Raw genomic sequence first — 24,744 nt, forward strand, 5'->3', positions numbered from 1 at the left:
AAAAAAAAAAAAAAAAAAAAAAAAAAAACCAAAACTGTACAGCTTCTTTTCATACTGCTTGGATTGTAAAATGATTTAGAATATTTCTTCAATGAGAATTCAGTTGTTGTCCAGTAATTTAGGCAATATACTCAAGAGTCACTAGAAATGTTTTGAACATTTCTAACTGAATGGATTTAGGTATTACCATCTCAGTATGTGCAAATTATTTTTAAAAGACAAATTGTTTAAATTTCTGCACAGGCAATATGTGGAGACAAGCTAGATCTGTTTTCTTCCCTGGGTTTTTCAGGTATTTTTAGCAGTCCCTTTGTGTTGTGCCTCTGATTGATTTTTTGCAATTCCTACTCTTTTAAAGCCACACAGAGAGTAAGCAGAATGTCTTTGCACTGTATCATGAAAAAAGAAGTAAACTGACCAGTATATTTCAGATAATTCAACTTCCTTGTGCTATTTTTTGTTTGTTTAAATAAGATAAAACAGAAACACAGCTATACACTCATTTCTTTTTTAGACAGGTCAAACAGTCAGCTGTCATGCAGTTCTTTTCCACAGACTTAGGAAAATCATCTTTAAAAGTCCCTGCTTGAACAACAAAAAATCTCTTGATAGCTTCCCTGATATAGAATTATTAGCAGAATAATCTTTCATCTCAGATTAGATGGATTCTTAATGGCACCTTTTAATGAAATGTTGATTTCTTCAAAGGGATGACCTTTTCTTAGAAAATTTTCACACTCAGTACCTGACAGGGGTCTTTATTTTTGTTCGAATTTTATTTGGAAAATGACCACTCTCAGCATGTACTCCTGTCTGTCTCTCTAGATGGCAGCATTTGCCTTATGGACTCTCTTCCCTTCTTTGCTTTTCTGGACCACCTTCTTCATGGAGGTGTTGCCCATAGGGAATAACATGCTGACTGATGACTACCAGACTAACTAAATCAACGACTGCATGGCTTATTGGTTAAAGTTGAGGCTATTATTGTGTGGATCCTATTTATCTCTCTTCAGCAAAAAATTTGTACTTCACCAAAATGAATTCATGGAACTTAAAGGAAGCAGTCCAACCCTGAGAGCTTTACCCTCCCAGACCCCCATCACCAATATGTTCACATAGAACACTGGGATTCTTCTATCTTAGAAAAATCTTACTGAGATTTTTACCAAGCTGGCTGAAATCCCAAAGCTCGAGAAACATTAAAAAAAAAATCTTTGTTTTCTAGCCAAAGTCATCTGTGAAAACCCACATCCACTTGATACCTGGAAATAGAAATAAAACTCCCAACCTTTTGAGGTTTGCACATCCCTAGATAGATTAGTGGCAGGGAATGTGGTTACAGAGTGTAAGACTTAGAAGGAGTGAAATATGCCCCCATCAGGGCCACTTTCCACAGGCGTCTGACCTGAGCTGCTACACAGGACTCTGAGCTCAGCTCTAGTGCTTGGTTTAATGCTCTGTTGTAACTGTCTTGAAATTCTTAATAACTGTTGAATAAGAGGCTCCGTACTTTTATTTAGCTCTGGGTCCCATAAATTACGTAGCCATTTTTGCTACGTTTTTACTAAGGGCAGGTATCTCAAATAGACAACACCACCATAAAGAATAACAGATCATTCCTTTTCAGTCAGTGAAATGTAAAGTAGATCAAATGTATGCTAATGTATGATAACATATAATAGAAAACACTTTTATAGGTTTCTTGAATATTTAAATCACAATTTTCCAAAATTAGCAGCAGAATTTTCTAAATTGATAGCCATTGAGAAAAAAATGATTTTTAAACTGATTTCCCAACACATCTGCTCCTATGGTTCCAACTGGAATCCAGAAATCCAGTAGCACACATAAAAGAAGGAAGACAGAAAGAACTGAATGTATTTCATTTATGTTCCAGGTAAAGCATCTTATAAACTGTTAATGTGGCTGGAGAAATGCAGTAAGGATATGCTGCTACTAGAAAAACAGACAACAGACAGTTGGTTTTTAACTGTGAGAGGGAGAGTGAAAGAGAAATAAATCAGGAGATTGAGACTATTTTTTTTCCATAAGCTTTTAAAGAAAAAATCCCACTAATTTATGGCTACTCTGAAAAAGAAATCTCATACTCATTTTCATCTTGAAGTAGTAATGTAAGACAGAACATGTACTAACATTACTGCCTGAACAAAATAGTTGTCTCAACCATTTAGGAAACCTAAGGTTAGAATTTCCTATTTAAATTTATTGCTGCATGAATTCAGCTTACTTCACTGACATCTAATTAAACATGTCGTTTAATAGTGGTTGACTTTTTGGTTGTTAAATAAGTAAAGAGCATGCAAGCAACCCAATAACCCCCATCAATCAAGGGAGAATGCAAATAATGTCCAGCCTCCTGTTTCTCCCTTCACTACCTTCCTAGATGCTGGGGCATAAGTCAGAACGGTCCTAGAAAGTTCAGTGCTGATCTCTAGCAAAGTTTTCACAAGAGCTTAATGGCAATTAGAAGAGAAGGAAAGAATGAAGGAGGGAAGGAAAGAAGGAAAGGTAAAAGGAAATTTTCTGCGTGTATATATAAGCTGCAGAGTTAGAAGGAGTAAGGAAGAATTAGACTTAAAATGTTATAGAAAAGGATTTTAAATTTTACTCGATTTCTAGAGCTGCACATGGTCTCCTTCAACTTGCAGACTATGTGTTTAAATATAGTGGGAAGTTCCATACATAAAAAGATTGCCAAGCGTAGGGGGCTGGGAAGAATTAAGACTCACACAGTCCTCTGGTCTCAAACCTAGAGACAAACCACAGTCCTCTGAGTTAGAGGCACAAGTACAATCTTCTCATTTTATATTGTTGCATGTCTTTGGCTCTGTTTTTAAAGGTAAAAATTTTCATTCAGCAAGTTTATCAAACCCTGAACTTGTACCTAAAAAGAAGCAAAAATAGTGCTTTCTTATAGATGGTAAGGTATACATGATTTACTCAGTGAAAAAATGTTTTGTTATATCTCAAGGCTTTTACATGCTCTCAAAATATGCAGTAACTATAAAATTAGGAGTTTATGAATAAAATGCCAAAGGAAAAAAATAGGATTTTATGCTAAATAAACAACAAAAAAGATACTTTCCTGAGAGTCTTTCCTGACTGCATGGTTTGGATAGAGGTAACAGAGTGGTACTAGTCACTGTCAGTATCAGAATAACTCAAGGAGATAAACAAAAGTTATTTAAACAAATTAATATTCTGTTCCATGAAGACATTTTTAGGAACGGTCACTTCTTTCCCAAGATGATAGAACATCAAGCAATACATAAACACTGAAACAAACTGCATATTCTAGATATATGTGAAAAGGTAAGGCATCTTAGTGTAACTGAGCACATACATATACATCACACATATTTTCCTTCTGAGCTGTAACACTGTCCCCCCATCCCTGCCCTCCTCTCTCACCAGTTGGGACGATACATCTCTTTCTCCTCCCTCATTTGATGTGAACCAGTAAAACCCCAGCTTTGGAAACAGTTGCCTGGAACATCAATGATTACTTGATTTCTCAGCACATAAATTCATAAATTTAACTCTGGTCCTTGCTGGGCAGGTCTTAGGTATGAGGTAACTCAACCTATTGCGTCATGGCTCTGTGGCCCTCTTCACCAGGGAACTCTGTAAGCTGCCACTCCAACACTGTCAAGACTGATGTCAACTGTTTCAAAGTTCCACATGGTAGACAAATGAACACTATTTGAAGAAAAACAGAAATGCCTCTGAAAGGTTTTAGTATTTATGGATGTTGTGATTGTGAACACTAAGCTTCAAATCAAAGTTAAATTACAAAACATGATGCTGCGAAAACTCTACCGGAACCTGGAACCTAACTCTTCCAGATTTTCTCTACAGATGACTCCTCCTCCCCTCCCCTCCTGAAGTTTCTTTTCCTTACGTACTTGTCTTTCATTTTGATAAGGTTTTACACACTAATGACCCTTTGTGTTTAATATACTGTCGCATGTTCATAATCATATTTTTAAAATTCTTATTTTAATCAGAACATTTACCAGCCTTATCAACAGGGTGTGAGCACAAGTTATCTAAGAATAAATTTTCTTGTTTTAAGATACTTTTTTTTTGGTTGGTGTTAGGGAGAAATGAAGGTTTTTGCTTGTTTTGCTGAGTTAACTAGAAAGGACTAAATTAACAGGCTACCTTGACACATAAAAAGCTTCCTATGCAACAGTGCTATTGAGCGTATGTATTTAATTGATTTCACATATTGGGTTTTCGAATTCTGCAGGGCTAGCTCTGTGGGTATGAAACACATGTAACACCACAGAACTCTGTCCTCAGTGGGGCCTCATATTGCCCTGGGCCCAGCATATTATGTAGATGGTCTTGACTTCCAGTAATAATTTCATTCAGATTCCAGGCTTTTAGGTACATTGTGACTGCTAGAGAAGGCTGGTTTATGCCCATGAGAACATAGTGGGTATTCACTAAACTGTTGGCTTAGACAAAGCTCTGATTGTGATAGAATACAAATATCAGATGGTCGCAAAGATTGTCAATAAAGAATAATCACATCAAGTTTTCCATTGACATTCCTTGTGAAAACAAAGGTTTGTTCTTATGCTCCATTACGTCAGTGGACAGAGTTGATGTTTTTGTTGACAAGTGTTTCAATTAAGGAGCTTGCCTTATTCTTCATGGATGCTCTAGGCAAGGCAGAAAAATCATTGAGGAAAGAACAAAGGGTGCTGTGACACCCAGCTAGAATCTCAGTACTGAAATAGAAAGTAATGTAGAGATTATGGAAAAGTAGAACTTGCTGTACATTGTAAAAGGTTGCTGATGCTCGACAAACTTCTCCAGAAATCCCTTGAGCAGATGGAAAAACTGGGTGAGCATCGGCTGGAGCCATGGCGTTTCATTATGCAGTTGGTGAGGACTAGCCGTTTGTTCTTTGATTAAAATATGGCATTATTTAAAACAAAAAAGATGGTTGGCTTTTCAAGGAAGTTAAGAAAAATGTGTTTACATAATTGTAATTATGACTTCCTCCTTCTGTTTAGAAAGGTTATGTTTATTGTTATAATAATTGGCTAGTCTGTGATCTTGGTCTAAAATTCTTCAACATACAGCTTCTGAACTCCTACAATTAACTTTCTGTGATATCTTCCAAATTAGTGGGTGCTTTCATGGCCTGTGGTCCTGTTAGTGAAGATTATAAAGTCTTTTAGAACAACAGAGATCATGTTTAAGCCCTGGTTATGGGCACAGTGATGGATTTAATCTTTGACTACAAAGAAGCCAGGCATTTTGACATTTCATTGTGGTAGCAGGAGTGTTTGGCTTTGTTTTCTGCAGACTGGCACTGCGCCATTACTTTATATCCTCCTGAAATAGCACATCTTATACCTGTGCCTTCTTCCAGTGCTCTTGCACTAGTTCAAGGCTGAGAAGAAGTGGCCCTATGCCAGCTCTAATTAAGCAAGAAGACACTCCAGGCAGTACATTTCTGGGGATTACTGCATGCCTGCCTTAAGTGCATCACTACTCAAGAAGGGCAATCATCCTTTAGAAAATGCATTCTCTGAAGTGACTTATTGCCATTTGGCAGGGGAACTTTTATAAACTAGAAAGAAGGGAGAAGGATATGTATTTCCCATGCTCTGGATGGTATTCTCTGTGTGTGGCTTTCTTATTTCTTTGGAAGAGGGAAGCAATATTCACTCTAGAACATCACAGTCATCATTAGATACTCTATTCAGGGTCAATCTGACCATGAACACATATTTTGTTCTATTTTTTTAATACTGAACCCAATGGATATAATTGTAAATATGAGGTATTTTTTCTTGTAGTATGTGTTTCCTTACTACATAAGCCTTAAGATAACAGTAAAACTCTCTTGCTGCTTTAAGTTTAAATAAGAATTACAAAGTGAATCCTGATGAATTTAAGACAGTCATTTTACTTAGTTCTCATATGCCTAAGAGGCACAGTATAGAATATGGCTTATGAAGCCAGGTTTGAATGCTAACCCTGACACTTTTTATCTGTATGACTCTGAGAAAGTTATTTTAATTCTCCATTTCTCATTTTTGTTTTCTGTAAAATACATATAATAAGTATACCTACTATAGAGGATTGTTTTATGGATTAAATGTGATGACATATAAAGTACTTAATTTTGTCTGGTACATAGTAAAGCAAAAATATATTTCCTTTTTGGAAATAATAATTACTGTATTTTAATTTATCAGTAATCCTGAAAGTATGATTAGCGGGGAATGAGAATTACTCTAATTTACTTTTAACTGGATAAACTGGAAAAATTGATATCTCTGGGTTTTAATCTTTTTATCTATAAAATGGGCCAATACCCTTGGTATGCTCTGGTGGCTTCCAGTGATCCCTGGCTCTTGGTATTCACACCCTGTGTAATCTCCTCCCCCTGGATGAGGGCTAGACTGAAATGTTACATATGAGATTAGGTTATAAAATATGGTGGCTTCTGTTTTTAAAGCCCTTTTTAGCTGTCTTTCTTTTTCTCTAATAAGATCACCAGCTACAAAGTCATAAGGACACTCAGAAATCTTATACAGTGGGCATGTGGTAAGAACTTAGACCAGCCAGTAATGACACAAATGAAACTGAAAGCAGATTCCCCAGCCCTGAAAAGCCTTGAGATGAGTGCAGATTTAGCCGACAGCCTGACTGGAGTTCCATGAGAGATGTGACAAGAGATATAGAACCAGGGGCACCAGCTAAGCTGTACCCAGATTCACCAGCAAAGAGACTGAGATAATAAATACTGTTCTCATTAGGCACTAAGTCTGGGGGTAATTTGTTATGCAGCAAAAGGTAACATACAGTCGATAACCTAATACGTGTGGAAGATGGCAGAAAACACACAATGCTTGCCAAATTGAGGCACTGACATTGTTAACAGCTGTCTTAAAGAGACTAATAGGAACAAAAGATGATTAAATGTTAATAGTATTACTTTATTATTTACTTCGTTTGTATTTGTGTCATTCATTTATTTTTTAAAAAATCTAAAAATCACCTCCTATGCACCAGGCACCATTACAGGGCTGTTAATTTAGCAGCAAACAAAATAGACATATTTTGAAGCTTGCATGTTCATAAATTTCTTAAAATATATATTAGATATTGCTAAGTACTCATGATCTAAATTAAGCAAGGAAGGAGGATAGAGAATAATTGCATTTCAGAAAGAGCTTTTAAACCTTGGCTAAGAAAACTGCATGAGAAGATAATATATAGGTCAAAATCTAAGAATGCAGAAGAGGAAGGCACGAGGGTATGGATAAAAGAATGTTTCAAGCAGAGGCAATAGGCAAGCAAAGTCAAAGTGCTAAGGCATTGAGGTCAAAGCTTTCCTGGTAATTTAGGAGCAACTAGAGATGACATTAATGGAGTGCAGGGAGGGAGCCAGTGCAGTTTTCTATAGGCCATTGAAGAACGTAGGTTTTGACGCTAGATGAGATGGAAAATCACAGAGTAATGCAAGTAGGCAGTGGCATAATTTGATTCCAGTTTTAGAAGATCTTAGGCTGTTCTTGAAAGTATAGAGTAGGCTTGGGCATGGGAGGTGGTGAGGCAATATAGCAGTTTGCAGACCAGTTATTGATATTAGTTTAAGTAAAATAGTAAAATATGACTTAACTGTGGTAATTGGGAAAAAGATGACAATATTTCATTTGTAATTATTATATTAGCCTTGTTAAATTTTCACATGAAAGGCAATGCAAGTATCAAAATAGAAGTAAAACATGTTATTATATTCATCCCACTCAATAAGACCTAGCCTTAAGACTAAAGTAACAAATGTATATCTAAATCCAAAATGATTCAGCTACATATATGTATATATATTACATATAAAATGACACATAGATACATACATGCATAGCTGCAGAGAGTATGTGTGTGTATATATGTAATATGTATACATACAAACACATGAGAGAGTATGAGCATGTAAATATGACAAAATGTTGGCAAGTAGTAAAACCAGGTGAAGAGGTTGTATGGCTGTTTATTTACTATTTTTGCCAGTTTTCCGTAGGTTTGGCATTATTAAAAATAAAATGTTCGGGAAAACATGCATCACAATTGTGTATTAATTCAAAATCGATTTTGTACTTAACATATAAATATGCTATAATAAAAATAAAAAAAACGGGATTGTGCCTTAAGATTATCACTCAAGTATTTAGACACTAATTATGACTACTCTTAGACACTATAAAGTTACATCAAATTACTGATGCTTTAGGCTTTGGCCATTTTCTAGATGATTATATTATAACTTAATGCTGATAACCCCTTTTAGGAAACCCCATTTACATGCTAAAATAATTAACTTCAGAATACTTGCTAAAGGGAAGTTTGTAGATTTAACTAAACAGAGTATGGTAGCTGCAGAGAAGTTGACTGACTTGTCTAATATATGCACCGCTTAGAAAAGTGATTCCATATATGTGTGTTACATAAGATACACCAATTGTCCCAGAAACACATTGCTAACTAAATAATTGATGTGGACAGTAATGCTTTCAAAGTTTTATGCATGAAAGTGTTATTAATCTGCTACCACTAGTTGTATAGCTCAGTCTATACTTGCCTTGATCTATCAAGTGTTGAGCGATTCTGAACCCCCTCCCCATCTCATACCACCATTGGCCACTGGCATGGACTACGAATGAAGACCATCAGCCCTGTGCCTGACTATACCCTGCCCCTGGTGTCGACACTGACAGCAGCCCTGCTCCTCACCCTTCTCTCAACCCTGTGCTGCCACCACTGCTACTATAAATGCCAGATGGAGGCCAACACTCCCAGGCCTGCCAGTGTCCTACCCCAGCCAATAAGCATGTACCCTGTCATGCTGCTGCTGCTGCTGGCATGTGTGAGCAAGCTAGATCCTGCTGCTACTACCGAACAAAGTGCTTTGGCTGGCACCACTTACCAAATTGTTGTCCACTGCAGTCTGGGAACACCTTGGTTGCTCCAGTACAGCAGAGTCCTAACATCAAGGAGCCAGAGAAAAAAGCTGGGGGGCCATTAATAGTCCCCCAGAGTCAGAGCATGCAGCCCAGGAATGCTGAGCTAAGATCTGGCCCCCTAAATTCTTCCAGAAATGAAGCTAGTTTACTGAACCCTTATGCCACAATCAAACCCCCACCAGGGACATCAAAGAAGATAAAAGAAAAAACACATCTAAAGGTCAGCAAGCTCAAAGATTAAAGGAATATCAACCTACAACAATGAGAGAGAACCAGTGCAAGAAATTTGGCAGCTCAAAAACCCAGAGGAACTTCTATTTATTTATTCACTTACATAGAGAGGAGATCTCACTATGTTGCCCAGGCTGGTTTCAGACTACCGAGCTCAAGTGATCCTCCTGCCTCAGCCTCCCAAAGTGCTATGATTATAGGTGTGAGCCCCTATACCCAGCCCAGAGTGACTTCTGGAATGGTTCCTAACCAGGATGAAATGGCTGAAATGACAGAAACAGAATTCTGATTATGGGTAGGAATCAAGAGCATCGAGATTCAGGAGAAAGTTGAAATCCAATCTAAGGATTCAAAGAAATAAAATGATACAGGAGATGAAAGATGAAATGACCATTTTAAGAAGGAAATAAACTTATCTGATAAAGCTGAAAAAATTCAAGAATTTCAAAATACAATTGCAAATGTTAACAGGCGAATCAACCAAGCTGTGAAATCCAGAACTTGAAGACTGGTTATCTGAAATAAGTCAGACCAAAATAAAGAAAAAACAATAAAGAAGAAAAAAAAACCTGTGAAATATGGGATTATGCAAAGAGACCAAATCTATGACACACTGGGATCCCTGAAAGAGAGGGAGAGGAAGTGAGAAAGTTGGAAAACTTATTTCAGGATGTCATCCATGGAAATTTCCTCAACCATGCTAGAGAGGGCAACATTCAAATTCAGGAAATGCAAAGAAGCCCTGTGAAAAACTACACAAGAAGACCATCCCAAAGACACATAGTCATCAGATTCTCCAAGATTAAAATGAAAGGAAAAATGTAAAAGGCAGCTATAGTGAAAGGGTATGTCACCTACAAAAGGTAGCCCATCAAGCTAATGGCGGACCTTTCAGCAAAAACCTTACAAACCAGAAGAAATTAGGGGACTTTAACCAATACTCTTAAAGAAATGAATTAATAACCAAGAATTTTATATGCAGACAAACCAAGCTTCATAAGTGAAGGAAAAATAAGATTCTTTGCAGATTAAAGAAAATGCTGAGGGAATTTGTGACAACCATACCAGTCTTTGAAGATGTCCTGAGGGGAATTCCAAAAATGAAAAGGAAAGGCTGTTACCAGCCACTATAAAAACACGCTTAAGTACATAGAACATTGATACTATAAAGAAACCACGCAAACAAGTCTATACAATAATAAGCTAACAACATAATGACAGGATCAAATTTGCATATATCAACATTAACCTTGAGTTTAAATGGGTTAAATGCCCCAATCAAAAGGCACAAAGTGGCAAGTTGGATTAAGAAGCAAGACCCAATTGTATGTTGTCTTCAAGAGTCCCATCTCACATGCAATGACAACCATAGGCTCAAAGTAAAGGGGTGAAGAAAAATCTACCAAGCAAACAAATATCAGAAAAAAATTAGAGATTTCTAATCTAATTTTGATGAAACAGACTTCAACAAAAATCAAATAAGAGAAGGGTGTTACATAAGGATAAAGGGCTTAATTCAACAAGAAGATCTTACTATTTTAGATATATATGCACCCAACACAGAAGCACCCAGGTTTATAAAGCAAGTTCTTAGAGAGCTACAAAGAGATCTAGATAACCATACAATAATAGTGAGAAACTTTAACATCCCACTAACCATATTAGACAGATCATCAAGGCAGAAAAGTAGCAAAGATATTCAGGACCTGAATACAACACTTGATCAAATGGACCTAATAGACATTTAAGTCTATTAGGACCACCCCAAAACAACAGAATATACATTCTTCTCATCTGCAATGGCATATACTCTAAAATCAACCACACAATTAGGTATAAAACAACCCTCGGCAAAGTAAAAAAAGAAAAAAAAAATCCTGAAATCATACCAACCACATTCTCAGACCACAGTGCAATAAAAATAGAAATGAATACTAAGAAAATTGCTAAAAAAAAAAAAAAACACATATGCTTGCTGGAAATTAAAAATTGCTCCCAAATGACATTTGGATAAATAATAAACTTAAGGCAGAAATCAAGAAATTCTTTAAAACTAATGAGAAAGAAGATACAATATACTAGAATCTCAGGACACAGCTAAAGCAGTGTCAAGAGGGAATTTTATAGCACTAAACACCAACATTAAAAAGTTAGAAAGACCACAGATTAACAACCTATCATCAGAACTAGAGAAGCTAGTGAACCAAGAGCAAACTGATCCCAAAGTTAACAGAAGACAAGAAATAACCAAAATCAGAGCTGATCTGAAGGAAATTGTGACACAGAATACCATACAGTAGATCAACAAATCTAGGACCTGTTTCTTTGAAACAATAAGATAGTTCACCAGCTAGACTAATAAAGATCCAAATAACAATCAGAAATGACAAAGTGGACATTACCACCCAACCCACGGAAATAAAAAAAAAAAACTTTAGAGACTATGAAATCTCTATGCACACAAACTAGAAAACCTAAATAAATGGATAAATTCCTGGTAACTACAACTCCCCAAGATTGAACGAGGAAGAAATTGTAACCTTGAGCAGACCAATAACAAGTTCTGAAATTGAATCAGTAATAAAAAGTCTACCAATCAGAAAAAGCCCAGGACCAGACAAATTCACTGCTGAATTATATCAGATGTATAAAGAAGAGTTGGTATCATTCATACAGAAACTATTTCAAAAACTTGAGAAGAAGGATCTGCTTTTAATTCATTGTATGAGGCCAGCATCATCCTAATACCAAAACCTGGCATAGATACAACAAAAGAAGAAAACTTCAGGTCAATATCCTTGATGAACATAGATGTAAAATTCCTTAACAAAATACCAGCAAACTGAATCCAGCAGCACATCAAAGAATTTACCACAATCAAGTAGGCTTTGTCCCTGGGATGCAAGGTAGGTTCAATATATGCAAATCGGTAAATGTGATGCATCACATAATTACAACTAAAAACAAAAACCACATGATTACCTCGATATATGCAAAAAAGGTTTTCAGTACAATTTAGCATCTTGTTAAAAATCCTAAACAAAATAGGCACTGAAGGAACATACTTCAAAATAATAAGAGCCATCTATGAAAAACCCACAGCCAATATCATATTGAATGGGCAAAAGCTGGAAGCATTTTCCTTGAACAACCAAAACAAGGCCAGTATGCTGCCTCCAACCACTTCTATTCAATACAATACTGGAAGTCCTGGCCAGAACAATCAGGCAAGAGACAGAATAAAGGACAATCAAATAAGAAGAGAATAAGTCAAATTACCCTGTTTATAGATTTTATAAGTCTATACCTAGAAAACCTCAGTTTTTGCCCAAAGCCTCCAAGATCTGATATACAACATCAGCAAAGTTTCAGGATATAAAATCGATATACAAAATTAGTAGCATCTTATATGCCAACAACAGTCAAGCTGACAGCCAAATCAAGAGTGAAATTGCATTCAAAATAGCCATGAAAAGAATAAAATACCTAGAAATACAGCTAACAAGTGAGGTGAAAGATCTCTAAGAATTACAAAACATTGCTCAAATAAATCAGAGATGACATGCACAAATGGAAAAACATTCCATGCTCATGGATAGAAAGTGTTAACATTGTTAAAATGGTCATACTGCCCAAAACTATTACAGAGTCAATGCTATTCCTATCAAACTACCAATGACATTCTTCACAGAATTATGCAAAACTATTTTAAAATTGATATAGAACCAAAAAAGAGTATGAAGAGATGAAGAGTCAAAGCAATTGTAAGCAAAAGGAACAGTTAGAGGCATCACATTATCTGACTTCAAGCTATAATATAAGGCTACAGTAACCAAAACAGCATGGTACTGGTACAAAACCATAGATCAATGGAACAGGATAGAGAATTCAGAAACAATGTTACACATCCACAATCATCTGATACTTAAAGTCAACAAAACCAAGCAATGGGGAAAGGACTCCCTATTCAATAAATGGTGCTGATATAACTAGATAGCCATAGGCAGAAGATTGAGACTGGACCCTTTCCTTATACCATAAACAAGAATCAACTCAAGATGGATTAAAGACATATGTAAAACCTGAAACTCTGAAAACCCTTGACAATAACCTAGGGAATACCATTCAGGACATAAGACCTGGCAAAATTTTTATGATGAAGATACCAAAAACCATAGTAATAGAAACAAAAATTGACAAATGGGACCTAATTAAACTAAGGAGCTTCTGCAGAGCAAATGAGACTATTAATTGAGTAAACAGAGCACCTACAGAATGGGAGAAAATATTTACAAACTATGCAGCCAACAAAAGCCTAATATCCAGAATCTGTAAGGAGCTTACACAAATCAACAACCAAAAATCAAAGAACCCCACTAAAAAGTGGGAAATGATATGAACAGATATTTTACAAAAGAAGACATACATGTGGCCAACAAGCCTATTAAGAAATACTCAATATTACCATTAGAGAACCAGTCAGAATGGCTATTATTAGAAAGTCAAAAAATAACAGATGCTGGTGATGCTGCAGAAAAAAAATGCTTATACACTGCTAGGAGAAATGCAAATTAATTCAGCCATTGTGCAAAGCAGTTTAGCAATTTCTCAAAGAACTCAAAGCAGCAGTACAATTCAACTAAATGTCAGCGGGTGGGGGACTAGGGGAGGGATAGCATTAGGAGAAATACCTAATGTAGGTGATGGGGTAATGGATGCAGCAAACCATCATGGTACACCTCTGTAACAAACCTGCACTTTCTGCACATGTACCCCAGAACTTAAAGTATAATTTTAAAATATTTTAATTATTTTGAATGTTTTAACACTTGTTTTGTGGCCTAACATATGGTCAGTCCTTGAGAATGATCCATGTGTTTAGCAGAAGAATGCATAGTCTGCAGATTTTGGATGAAACGTTCTGTAAATGTCTATTAGATTCACTTGGTTGTGGTGCCAATTAAGTCTGATGTTTCTTTGTTGAGTTTCTATCTGGAAGGTCTGTCCAATCCCAAAAGTTCAATGTTCAAGTCTCCAGGTATTATTATGTTGTGGTTTATCTCCATCTTTAGCTCTAATAATACTTGACTTATATATTTAGGTGCTTCAGTGTTGGACACATATATATTGACAATTGTATCTTTTTGATAAATTGATCCCTTTATCATTATATCATTACCTTCATTGCTTCTGCTTACAATTTTTGTCTTGAAATCTCTTTGTCTGGTATAAATATAGTTGCTCTTGCTTTTTTTGGTTTCCATTGGCATGGAATATCTTTATCCCTTTATTTTCAGTCTATGTGTATCTTTACAGTTAATGTGTGTTTTTGGTAGCAAACAGATAATTGGGTGTTGTTTTTTCCCTTCATTCAGGCACTCTGTCTTTTAATCAGAGTTTAGTCCATTTATGTTCATTGCTGTTATTGACAAGTAAGAATTTACTCTTGCCATATCCTCCCTCTTCACCCCCTATCCCAGGCTTGATTTCTTTAATTCAGCTCACACATGACTTCTTCAATTTTGTCAATTTGTTGCTGAAATCACATTTACTCCTTGATAAGGCAAATGGAATGGAGCAGAGAGCAATAGAGTGGGAGTCAGACAACCTGGATTGTGGTCACGGATCAGCCACGACAAGCAGGTATCTTTGGATGTGTCTTTCTCTCTGTCTCTGTTTCCCTTTAGGCAAATTGGTCTAGTGGCATCCTAACTCTTCTACCCCAGAACTTAAAGTATAATAATAAAAAAAGAAAGAAAAAAATGGCTAAACAAATACTCACATTCCTATGATCAAAAACCATCAATCTCATGGAAGATCTTATTTAAAAATCTGATTTGTACATTCCCACTGCATACAGTGACCATAACACTTCTGAGGAGAAGTTACTCCTCCTCTGAAATATTACTCACACTTGCTCAACTGGATCTAGTACAAACTTCTTAAAGAGCATTCAAGGATAATGATCTTTTACTCAAAATGTAATATAATGCATTTTTTTGGATGAAATGTAATTTTCCACACTTTGGCATCATCTGATGCTTTAACAGATTTTTCTACCTCATCAACATTTCCCCATACCCTCATGTCATGCTGATATGGTTTGGCTGTGTCCTCACCCAAATCTCACCTTGAACTCCCACATGTTGTGAGAAGGATCTGGTGGGAGGTAATTGAATCAGGGGGCAAGTCTTTCTCGTGCTATTCTCATGTTAATGAATAAGTCATGAGGTCTGATGGGTTTAAAAATGGGAGTGTTCTTGCACAAGCTCTCTTTGCCTGCTGCCATCCATGTAAGAGGTGACTTGCTCTTTTTTGCCTTTCATTATGATTGTTAGGCCTCCGCAGCCATGTGGAACTATAAGTCCATTAAACCTCTTTCTTTTGTAAATTGCCTAGTCTCAGTTATGTCTTTATCAGCAGTGTGAAAATGGACTAATACACATACCCATATTTGCCTGTTTTGGTAGCTTCATGTTTCGCCTTGCCTTCCACTCTCTCCTTTGAAATGCATTCTTTCCTTTTCCTCTATTCATTCAATCAGTTTTTCAAATTCCACCTTGTAGTCCATCTTATTTTTTTCTGGGTGTCTTCTGCTTATACACCACAGTTCATACCTATTTGCAACTCTCACCTTTATCTCACAATTTAGCTCTTTCTTATGGATTATATAAATAATGACTATAATAATAGCTAAAATGTATTAAGCACTTATCAACTATCAGGTACTTCATTGAATACTTTGTTTTCTCTATCTCATTTATTCTTACAATAAGATAGCTTAATTATTCCTGCTTTACAAATTAGGAAACTGACGAATAGATTGTACAAAAAATTTTCCATAGGCCACTCTGTGGGTGGATGGTAGAGTTCTGGTTCCTAACCAGCTCTGCTGACTCCTGAATCCATGTTTTTTTATCACCAGACCACACCATTGATGATGCTGTTATTTCTGTTTCACATGCCATTTTTTCTCTTACCAGTTAAAGTATATTGTCTGAAACTCTATGTTGTACTTCTTGTTGAATACCCCAGAAACCTGATACTGAGACTTGCCAGGTACACATAAGTTCTCAGTAAAAAAAAAAAAAAAAAAAAAAAAAAAAATCATACTGATTAGTTTAATAGAGATGAAACAGCATTTGCTCAGGTTGGAAGTTTATAATTGGGTTTTAAAAAATAATATGTTAAAGCTATATGTCTTGATAAGAAATGAAATTTATAAATCTACAATTTAAGAAATAGTGTAGAATACTATGATTAAAAACTGTATTTCATATATTAAAATTGAAGAAATCTGTTTTTATATTCACTTTTAAATTAGAAATCAAAAGAAGCCTATGAGTGTACATTTATATACTTATAATAATTATATTTAACATGGAATGAAATGAGAAAGTTATACAACAAAATTTTAATATTATTTTAAAATATTGCTTCTGGCTGGTCAGATTGAAGGGAAGGAAAAGGAGGCTTAATTTTTCTTAACACCATCCTAGTATTTGAATTGACATAATAAGCATGTAACATTTAAAAAATTTGAAAATAAACTAGAGCAATTAAAATTTGGACCTAAGTTTTCTTTTGGTTTCTTTTTTTCAACATAAAATTTGTTGTTTGGATTTAAGGTAGACAACATGATGCTATAATATACATATAGTGAGAAAAAAATTTACTATAGTGTCACAAATTAACCTTCCTCATCTCACAGTGGCTCAATTTTGTGTTTGTCTTTGTGGCAAGAACAGTTATAACCTACTCATTTAGCATGAATCCCATATATAGTACAATTGTTTTGGTTTCATTTGAGATATTTTTATTTTATTTGTTCCTAAACATATTTGTTTTTATGCTTGTCATGTTCTTGGCTAATGTTTAGCCAATCGAAGTGTGTTTTTCTTAATATTTATTGTGAGAAGAATATTCTGTAGGCAGTAGAAAAATGAATTGTTTGGCATGTTTCTTTAGCACAACTACCTCAACTTCATAACTGTAATATTGACATTCAGAATTGTGAATTTTATCTCCAAATTTGGTCAATGATTCTCTTCTTAGAGGTGTCTGATACTAATATCTCTTGTTATTTATTCTTCACATGAAAAATTTGATTTTAATCTGTGAATGAATTCAAAAGGCTAATCACAGGAAAATATTCTTGGATCCTTTTACCTATCATTTTTCACTAACAAAGAATGCCAGAAAACCAATATTTAAAGATAAGAGCTAAAATTTTGAGATGTAATCATCTGAAACATTGTCTGTGAAATCTTTATAATTAGCATAACCTTTGTAGAATGTCACTGGATATTGATGAAACAGAGCATGAACTCTGTGCCGCCATTTAGCAGGGCTTGCAAAACTACCCAGAATGACGCCTGGGAATTTTAAACTACCAGATAGTTCTTATCTAAGAAACTGAGTGAGAAAGGCGTTTGTCCTCTCTAATGACTTCTGTTAGCAGATTTATGCCACTCGGATCAATGTATCTCCACCTTCCCACCCCTTAAGGTCTACCTTTTCGGTTAAAAAAAGAAAAATGGAAGGAAGATGCCTGATTCCAATTTTTATAATGGAATAAAACTACATATAGCTTTCTAGAAACTATTATAGTTCATATTCCTTGTTATAATATTTTTAAACATGCTTAGAGATACAAAGAAGTAAACACAGAAAAGTATTTGCTTTCTTTACAGGACTAATCACATACTTTAAGGGAACAAGTAGAATTCAGTGGAAATAGGCCTAAGGATGAGATACTTTATTAAAAATTTTCAATCATAAGTCATTTCTTCATAAACAGTTTTTCTAAATAGTCATTATTTCAGTAATTATAAGACCATTATCCTTTCTCTAACATCAGTCGTAACTGAAGATAATTAAAAGAACAAATATCTCTTTTATAAAGATAAATATTGCTGGGGAAAGAATGATTTTTAAAAGATGTGCTACAGTTTTAGGAGTGAAAAATTGCCTATTGTAACCTAAGGTTTGCTCTTTGATTAAAAGTATTTCTAAAACAAATAACCTGCATGTGTATATATGTGTGTAACTAATACAATTAATCTTCATGCTAGATTAACTTGATAAAATATTGACCTAATTTGGGATTAAAAGATTACGAGTAACATTTTGCACTGAACGCTGCAACATGCCTCGTGTCAACGCAGTAATGACAGAATTAACCTCCCAAGCCCTCTTCAATGGGGGCATTTTGGAGCTGCTACTTGAGCAGGGTTTGGATGACCTTCAATGACTGGTGCACAAAAGGCCCAATGATGCCGTTTTTTCAGCCAGCTGAGCTGCCTCTTTGGTTCAGAACCATGCAAAGAAAAAAACATATTTAAAAGACGTTCTAAAAATATCCAGCTTCTACTTGTCAAATGTTTTAACCTACCAGTTATACAAGTTGTCTGGAAGTAGTTAAAACTTTATAAGAGCACAAAAATGTGATTTATAAACATTGTATAATTACTTGCAAGTGTCAGACATTTCGTTATTAAAAATAAAAACTTGAAGCTAGAAAAAAACTTACCCCAATGTTTAATTCTCTTTCTGTGATTTTGGTTATACGTTTCTGGCAATTGATAAGGAATTCTTACCGACTGGTTAGTGTGGATAAGAGCTAATGATGTCTGACTTATTTTCCTTATTGGGTTAACTGTATAATATATAAAATTCCAATCTACCATTAACTCTCAATTACCCTTTGGAATTGAGGATGAGGTTGCATAACCAATAACATATATAGATAATTGAAAGATTTTTAAAAACATAAAATTTTAAGAGAGAAACAAAAGCAGCCTTAGTGTAACTTTTAATTATCGACTAGAATAGAACAAAACTGTCTAATGAGCATTGTATACTTGAATGGACCATACCTTTTTAAGGTAGATTTTTGATTATCTGGATCCTGAGTTTTCTTATCTGTATGAGTACACCTAACATTTACATCGAAGGGGAATAGAAAAAGCCCAATTCTATCAGCAGATACATTCTATCAGCTTATAAATTAGTAAAAAATTTGTATATGTAAGTTTGTGAAAGAAGACTAACTCAGACTGGGCTAACCTTGTAGAGAGGAAGGCTAATGATGTTCACAAAGGGCTTTGGAGGATTATAGGCGAAGTCTTTATGATTTCAAATGTGAGCCAATTTCTAATCTTTCTACCAGCAGAGCTTCCTCCTTCTGGGTATTGAAGGCTTTTGGAAAGTCAAAAGGTATCTTTAGAAAGCAAACATATTTGGATTTTGTAAAATCTGCCATCATGTTTGTTTTATTATACAATTTTATCTACAGTACTTAGTTCAGGAGATGACAGTTAGTTGGGTCATAATTAAGGTACACTGAGTCCAAGGAGATCTGTCTGTCTGTCTGTCTGTCTATCTATCTGAATTATTCATCTCCATCTTCATTTGAGAAATATTCGTTGAGCTTCTTTTATGTGCCATACTCTATATTGTGTGTTGGGGCTGCAAGGAGGAAGATATTTTTGGACATGGAAGGCTCTAGAAAAAATGCTCTTTTTTCCCAATAAAAATAAGATTAACAGGTCTTAGATAAGTTTTAAAAATATATGTTAGGAAATTTTTTAAATTAACAAAATATGACAGAGTTAAAAGGAGAATAAGGATGCCATCATGTGATTCAAAGAGTATTATATTTTTTACGCCAGCAATTTATTTTTGACCTGCCAAAAGGCAAGATAACTGAGTATTTTTATATTTAAAAAATCTGAAGTATAAGCTGTCAAATAAGTCACATTCAATGGATTGTGTGAATGGAATCTCTAACAAAATAACAATTTCTCCAGTTATTTTTTCTATTTATCTAAAATCCCTCCAAGTTCTGGGGAACCAAGGGATTACATTGTAGTACAACTAATTTTAAATTTTGTAGGACACGAATAATAATATTTCTTAGTAGATTCATGGGTTATAGCTTTTCTATAATTTTTTATTTTCTTTGTTCTCTTTTTATTTTTTCTGAAAGTTCCCATTTTATTTGATTAAAGATCCAGCATAAAGTAGTGGATAGCATGAACTTTTTTGGTTCAAGAGAAACAATATTACAAGCCCCATAAAACAATGAACTCTATATATATGGAAAAACTGCAATGAATAAATTGATTGGTTTTTAATTTTATTTCTATTGTTATTCTTTGTTTATCACAGTGAAAGTCCCTTCCATTCATTAGGAGTGATGCTCCTTATTAAGTAATAATGTTCAACTTCTATAATTGTGTGTTTCGAAGGGAGTGTAAATTTCAGTTTTTTCAAGTTAATTAAAACTTGAAATTAAAGCTAAAAATAATTGGCTCTTTTCAATTAAAGTGCTTTTTATTTTTTATTTGCTTTTTCTTTTGAAAATATGCATTTTTGTTTGCTTTACTTTAGGCTTAATTACCTTTAATTTAAAACGGTATCATGGCATAGTACAAAGTATGGCATTGGCATAGAAGAAGAAACACATGCTTTGGGGCCACATACATTGTGATTGTGCCAGGCACTATTATTGTTTCTGGGATACAATCCTGAAGAAGATGAAGTTCCAGCTCTTAAGGTTCTTACTAAGTTGTGTGACTCAACAGAATTTACTGCTCTTCATACTGACTAAGCTTCCTTATCAGTAAAATAAACATAATGGTAAGTATATGCCAAATTTTTCCAAATGTTGGCAGTAATTTCATTATGCACTTTTTACGGTATCTGACACACAGTAAGCATTTAATAAATGAGTCATTATGCTTGAGTTATTGATATTATTCAACTAGAATGTTGATATATAGGCTTAGAATTTATAGATGGGCCAGTTAAGAATATCATCTAAAAATATTTGTTTTATCAATTAAAGTTTCTTCTATTTTCCACCTCCATTTTGATTATGAACAAATCAAAGGTATCTATATATTTATTCTTCTCAAAAATGAGCCTGTGGCCGAATTCGCACACATACAGCATACACATACAAAGTGGTATTTATTACTTTGTAATAAAAAAAGTCATGGCATTTTTTAAGTCTTACACTGGTAGCTCAATATATACTCAAATACTTTAAGAAATTTATTACCAGGAGCTCTGATTGATTGCAAATGGAACGTTGTAGAGACTGTTATTTCAGTGATTTTTTGCCGGCTATTTCTGCACCATTACTCATTTCCTCTCCTTGTTCTTTGGTGTTTCACTTATATGCAACTCAAACCCTTTTTGGAGTCTACATGGCTCTGTCATTTTATCTCTGCGAGTATTTAACACATTGGGCCAACCTTCATTGTTTTTCATGTAGAACTCAGAATGAAAAGAAAAATAACAGAAAAAAATTGCTATTTTATCAGAGATCCCATTAGTACAATTCATTGAACATGGAATATATGGCTGCATATACTTCAGATGTTTTTGTAGATAAAAAGACTCTTAGCTAGTCTTGCCTTTCAGCAGGTCAAAAACAAATTAATGGATGAAAGAGATTGTAATCTTGCTCTCAATATGTGCAACTGTCTCTTCAAAATGATTAGTGCTTGTAGTTAAAATGAAAGTGTAGACCAGCACAAAGTTGTAATTTGTACCGATACCAAGTTCTACTTTTGCAAAAAGCACAAAATTACTATTGTGTGCCAAAGAAAAAAAGAGAATTCCTGTTTTTTTTCTGACATAACTTGTTCCTATATAATATTAATATTCAATTTAGCAGAATTTATTGGGTAGGTGTTCCATAATATTTGTACTAGTTACATACAGTAAAGACTAAGAACTGTACTAGAAGTAATTGTACCAACTTCTTCAGTCCATATCTTGACGTGTTTGTAAATTTGTGATTCTAGATTTAAAACTCTTAAAACTCATCTCCATTACTTTCCTGGGAGGTTCTTGTTTCAATTCTCTTCACAGTTTAGTGACTCTACTTTCCTTTCTTTCTCAGACCTTCTCTATTTTTATATTCCTCAGCTTGTTCTGATTGTCTCTGTTCAGATTTCTCCCTTGGTGAGGTCACTTACTCTCTTGATCTGAACTATTAAATTTGGACCCAAAACATCAATAATTGATCCTGTGTTCTCCCTGCCATTTTATTTTTTCATTTTCAAACTACGTTTGGCATTCCTGCTGGGTTCAGAAAACCTGGTTCCTGGAGACATATATGAGCTTGGATACAGAGTTTCTCTTTTACCACATCTCCCTGCTCCCAGGGCAATGGCTACCTGTGAGAAGGCTAGAATTTCTTTTTATGGTGCCATACTGGTAATTAATGAGACTCTTAGTTTTTACAGCCCACCAGCTAATGACAATTTTTGTGTTTATCATTATCCTCTACTAACAATCAAAATCAGGGTTCACACCATTCAGCTAGATATTTCTTGATCTAAAGAAATTTTTGTTGTCTGTCGATATAAAGTTAGACACAAAGAATTCAGAGGAAAATGACCATACGAACCTATACTTGTTTCTGTTAGGACAATTTAAATTGAGAATGTCTTCAAAGTAAAGGTGATTCCATGTTGAATTGTTTAATAAGACATATCCAAAGGGTAAATAATTTACATAAAGTTTTAATTTAAAGCAAATAAATGTTCTGTGCATGTAAGTGAGAAGAATAAATAACAGACGCTAGGTTCTAGTGTTTTGTTATTAAAAGTCCCTAGTATCATGCCTGCCCCGCAGTGGGTGATCAGTAAAGTCCTAATCAGAATTGAATTGCAATGGTTTCTGTTTCTTTCATTTTCTGTTACTTTCTAGATACATTTTGGGCATCTCTGAAGGATTCTCTATCAAGTAGTCCATAATTAATGAACAAATGAAACTTGATTTTAAATGAGATGTTTGAAATTTATTTCATTTTTAGGAAAAAGTAGTAAGAATGAATGTATGATTTGACTTATATATCTTATTGCTTCCAAATAATTTCATGTATTGGTTTTCATAGAAATTCACCAAATGCATTTGGATACTAACTTTAAAAAAAAGTGCTTTTAAGAAATATTGACAATGATTTTCTTAGCTTGGTCATAACATAAGTCATTCTCCTTCTCTGGAATTCAATCCTACAAGAAGAATCCACAGTGTGTAGCAGAACTAAGGAAAATCATAATGAATGTGTGCATGTATTTCACATGGAGCGCATGGAGATTTTTGATTGCTGAAACTTAGTGGTTATTTCCAAAGAGTAGGAATATGAGGGACTTTTTCTACTCTCTGTAGTATTTGAACTTTTTGCAAATAGCATTTATTATTTCTAAAATTAAAAGTGATGGCATTTGTATCTTGGCTTTTTTTTTTTTTTTTTTTTTTTTTTTTTTTTTTTTTTTTTTTTTTTTGAGACAAAGTTTCCCTCTGTTGCTCAGGCTGTAGTACAATGATGCAGTCTTGGCTGGCTGCAACCTCTACGTCCTGAGTTTATGCAATATCCCTACCTCAGCTTCCTGAATAGCTGAGATTACAGGTGCCTGCCAACATGCCCAGCTATTTTTTTGTATTTTTAGTAGAAACAGCATTTCACCGTGTTGACCAGGTTGGTTTCAAACTCCTGACCTCAAGTGGTCCGCCTACCTCAGTCTCCCAAGGTGCTAGAATTACAGATGTAAGTCACTGAGCCCAACCTGTGTGTCAGCTTTTAATGGTTTACGCTAATGGCTCAAGTCTTAGGTCTTTTTCTGCACAAGTTGGCAGTTCCATTTCTTCTTTTTTCTTTCCTCCCTCTGAGTCAAAGTGTAGTTCAAGGTGCCTGCTCACTAACACAGCTCCAAACTGAATGATCAATTTGCCGTCACCTCTAAGTCTCTCTACATCATTCCTGCATTTATAGGCTCCCTTGGTACCTTATTATGTCTCATTTGGGGATCTGTTGCTTTATACACTTCAATAATTTTGCTATTACTGAAAAAATTTAAATTCGATTAGCAAATTTTCTAACGTATACAAAGAATCGTCATAGTAAAACATAATGCAGATCACGTCTCTTTGTTCAAACACCTTTAATGTTTTACCAGTTTGCTTGAGTGAAAGCCATGCTCATACAGGTATACAATCTCAAATCTGAAAACTTTGGAACCACATGCATTTTGGTATTTACAATTTTGAAGATTTTTAGAGTTAATTCAAGGCATAGAAAATATTTTCGGTTATGCATATTCCCCACTGAAGCTGTGGGGCAACATGAGATATTCATATATCTTGAATTTTCACAGCAAAAGGAGAAACAATTAAAGACTGAAAATGCTTCACATCAGATCAGGTCTAGTTTTACTCTAACACGGTATATTTTTTTAGGCAATTTAGTACCGGGAGGGAGTGACTTTTGGTTGTCAAAGCTTTTAGGATTTTAAAATTGTGAGCAAAGATTTTGGACCTTATTATAACTTAAAAATCCTTGCAAGATCTGGCTGACAGTGCCTTTCTGAGATCATTTCGTGCCACTCTTTACCTTGCTCTCTAATCTCTCTCTTGCTTTATTTTTCTTTATAGTGCTTATCACCGTTGATCAGTTCATAGATAAACATATATGATATAG

Source organism: Sapajus apella, unplaced genomic scaffold (genome assembly GCF_009761245.1).
Source record: "Sapajus apella isolate SASKATOON/1434 unplaced genomic scaffold, GSC_monkey_1.0 scaffold87, whole genome shotgun sequence".
NCBI classification, from domain to species: Eukaryota; Metazoa; Chordata; class Mammalia; order Primates; family Cebidae; genus Sapajus; species Sapajus apella.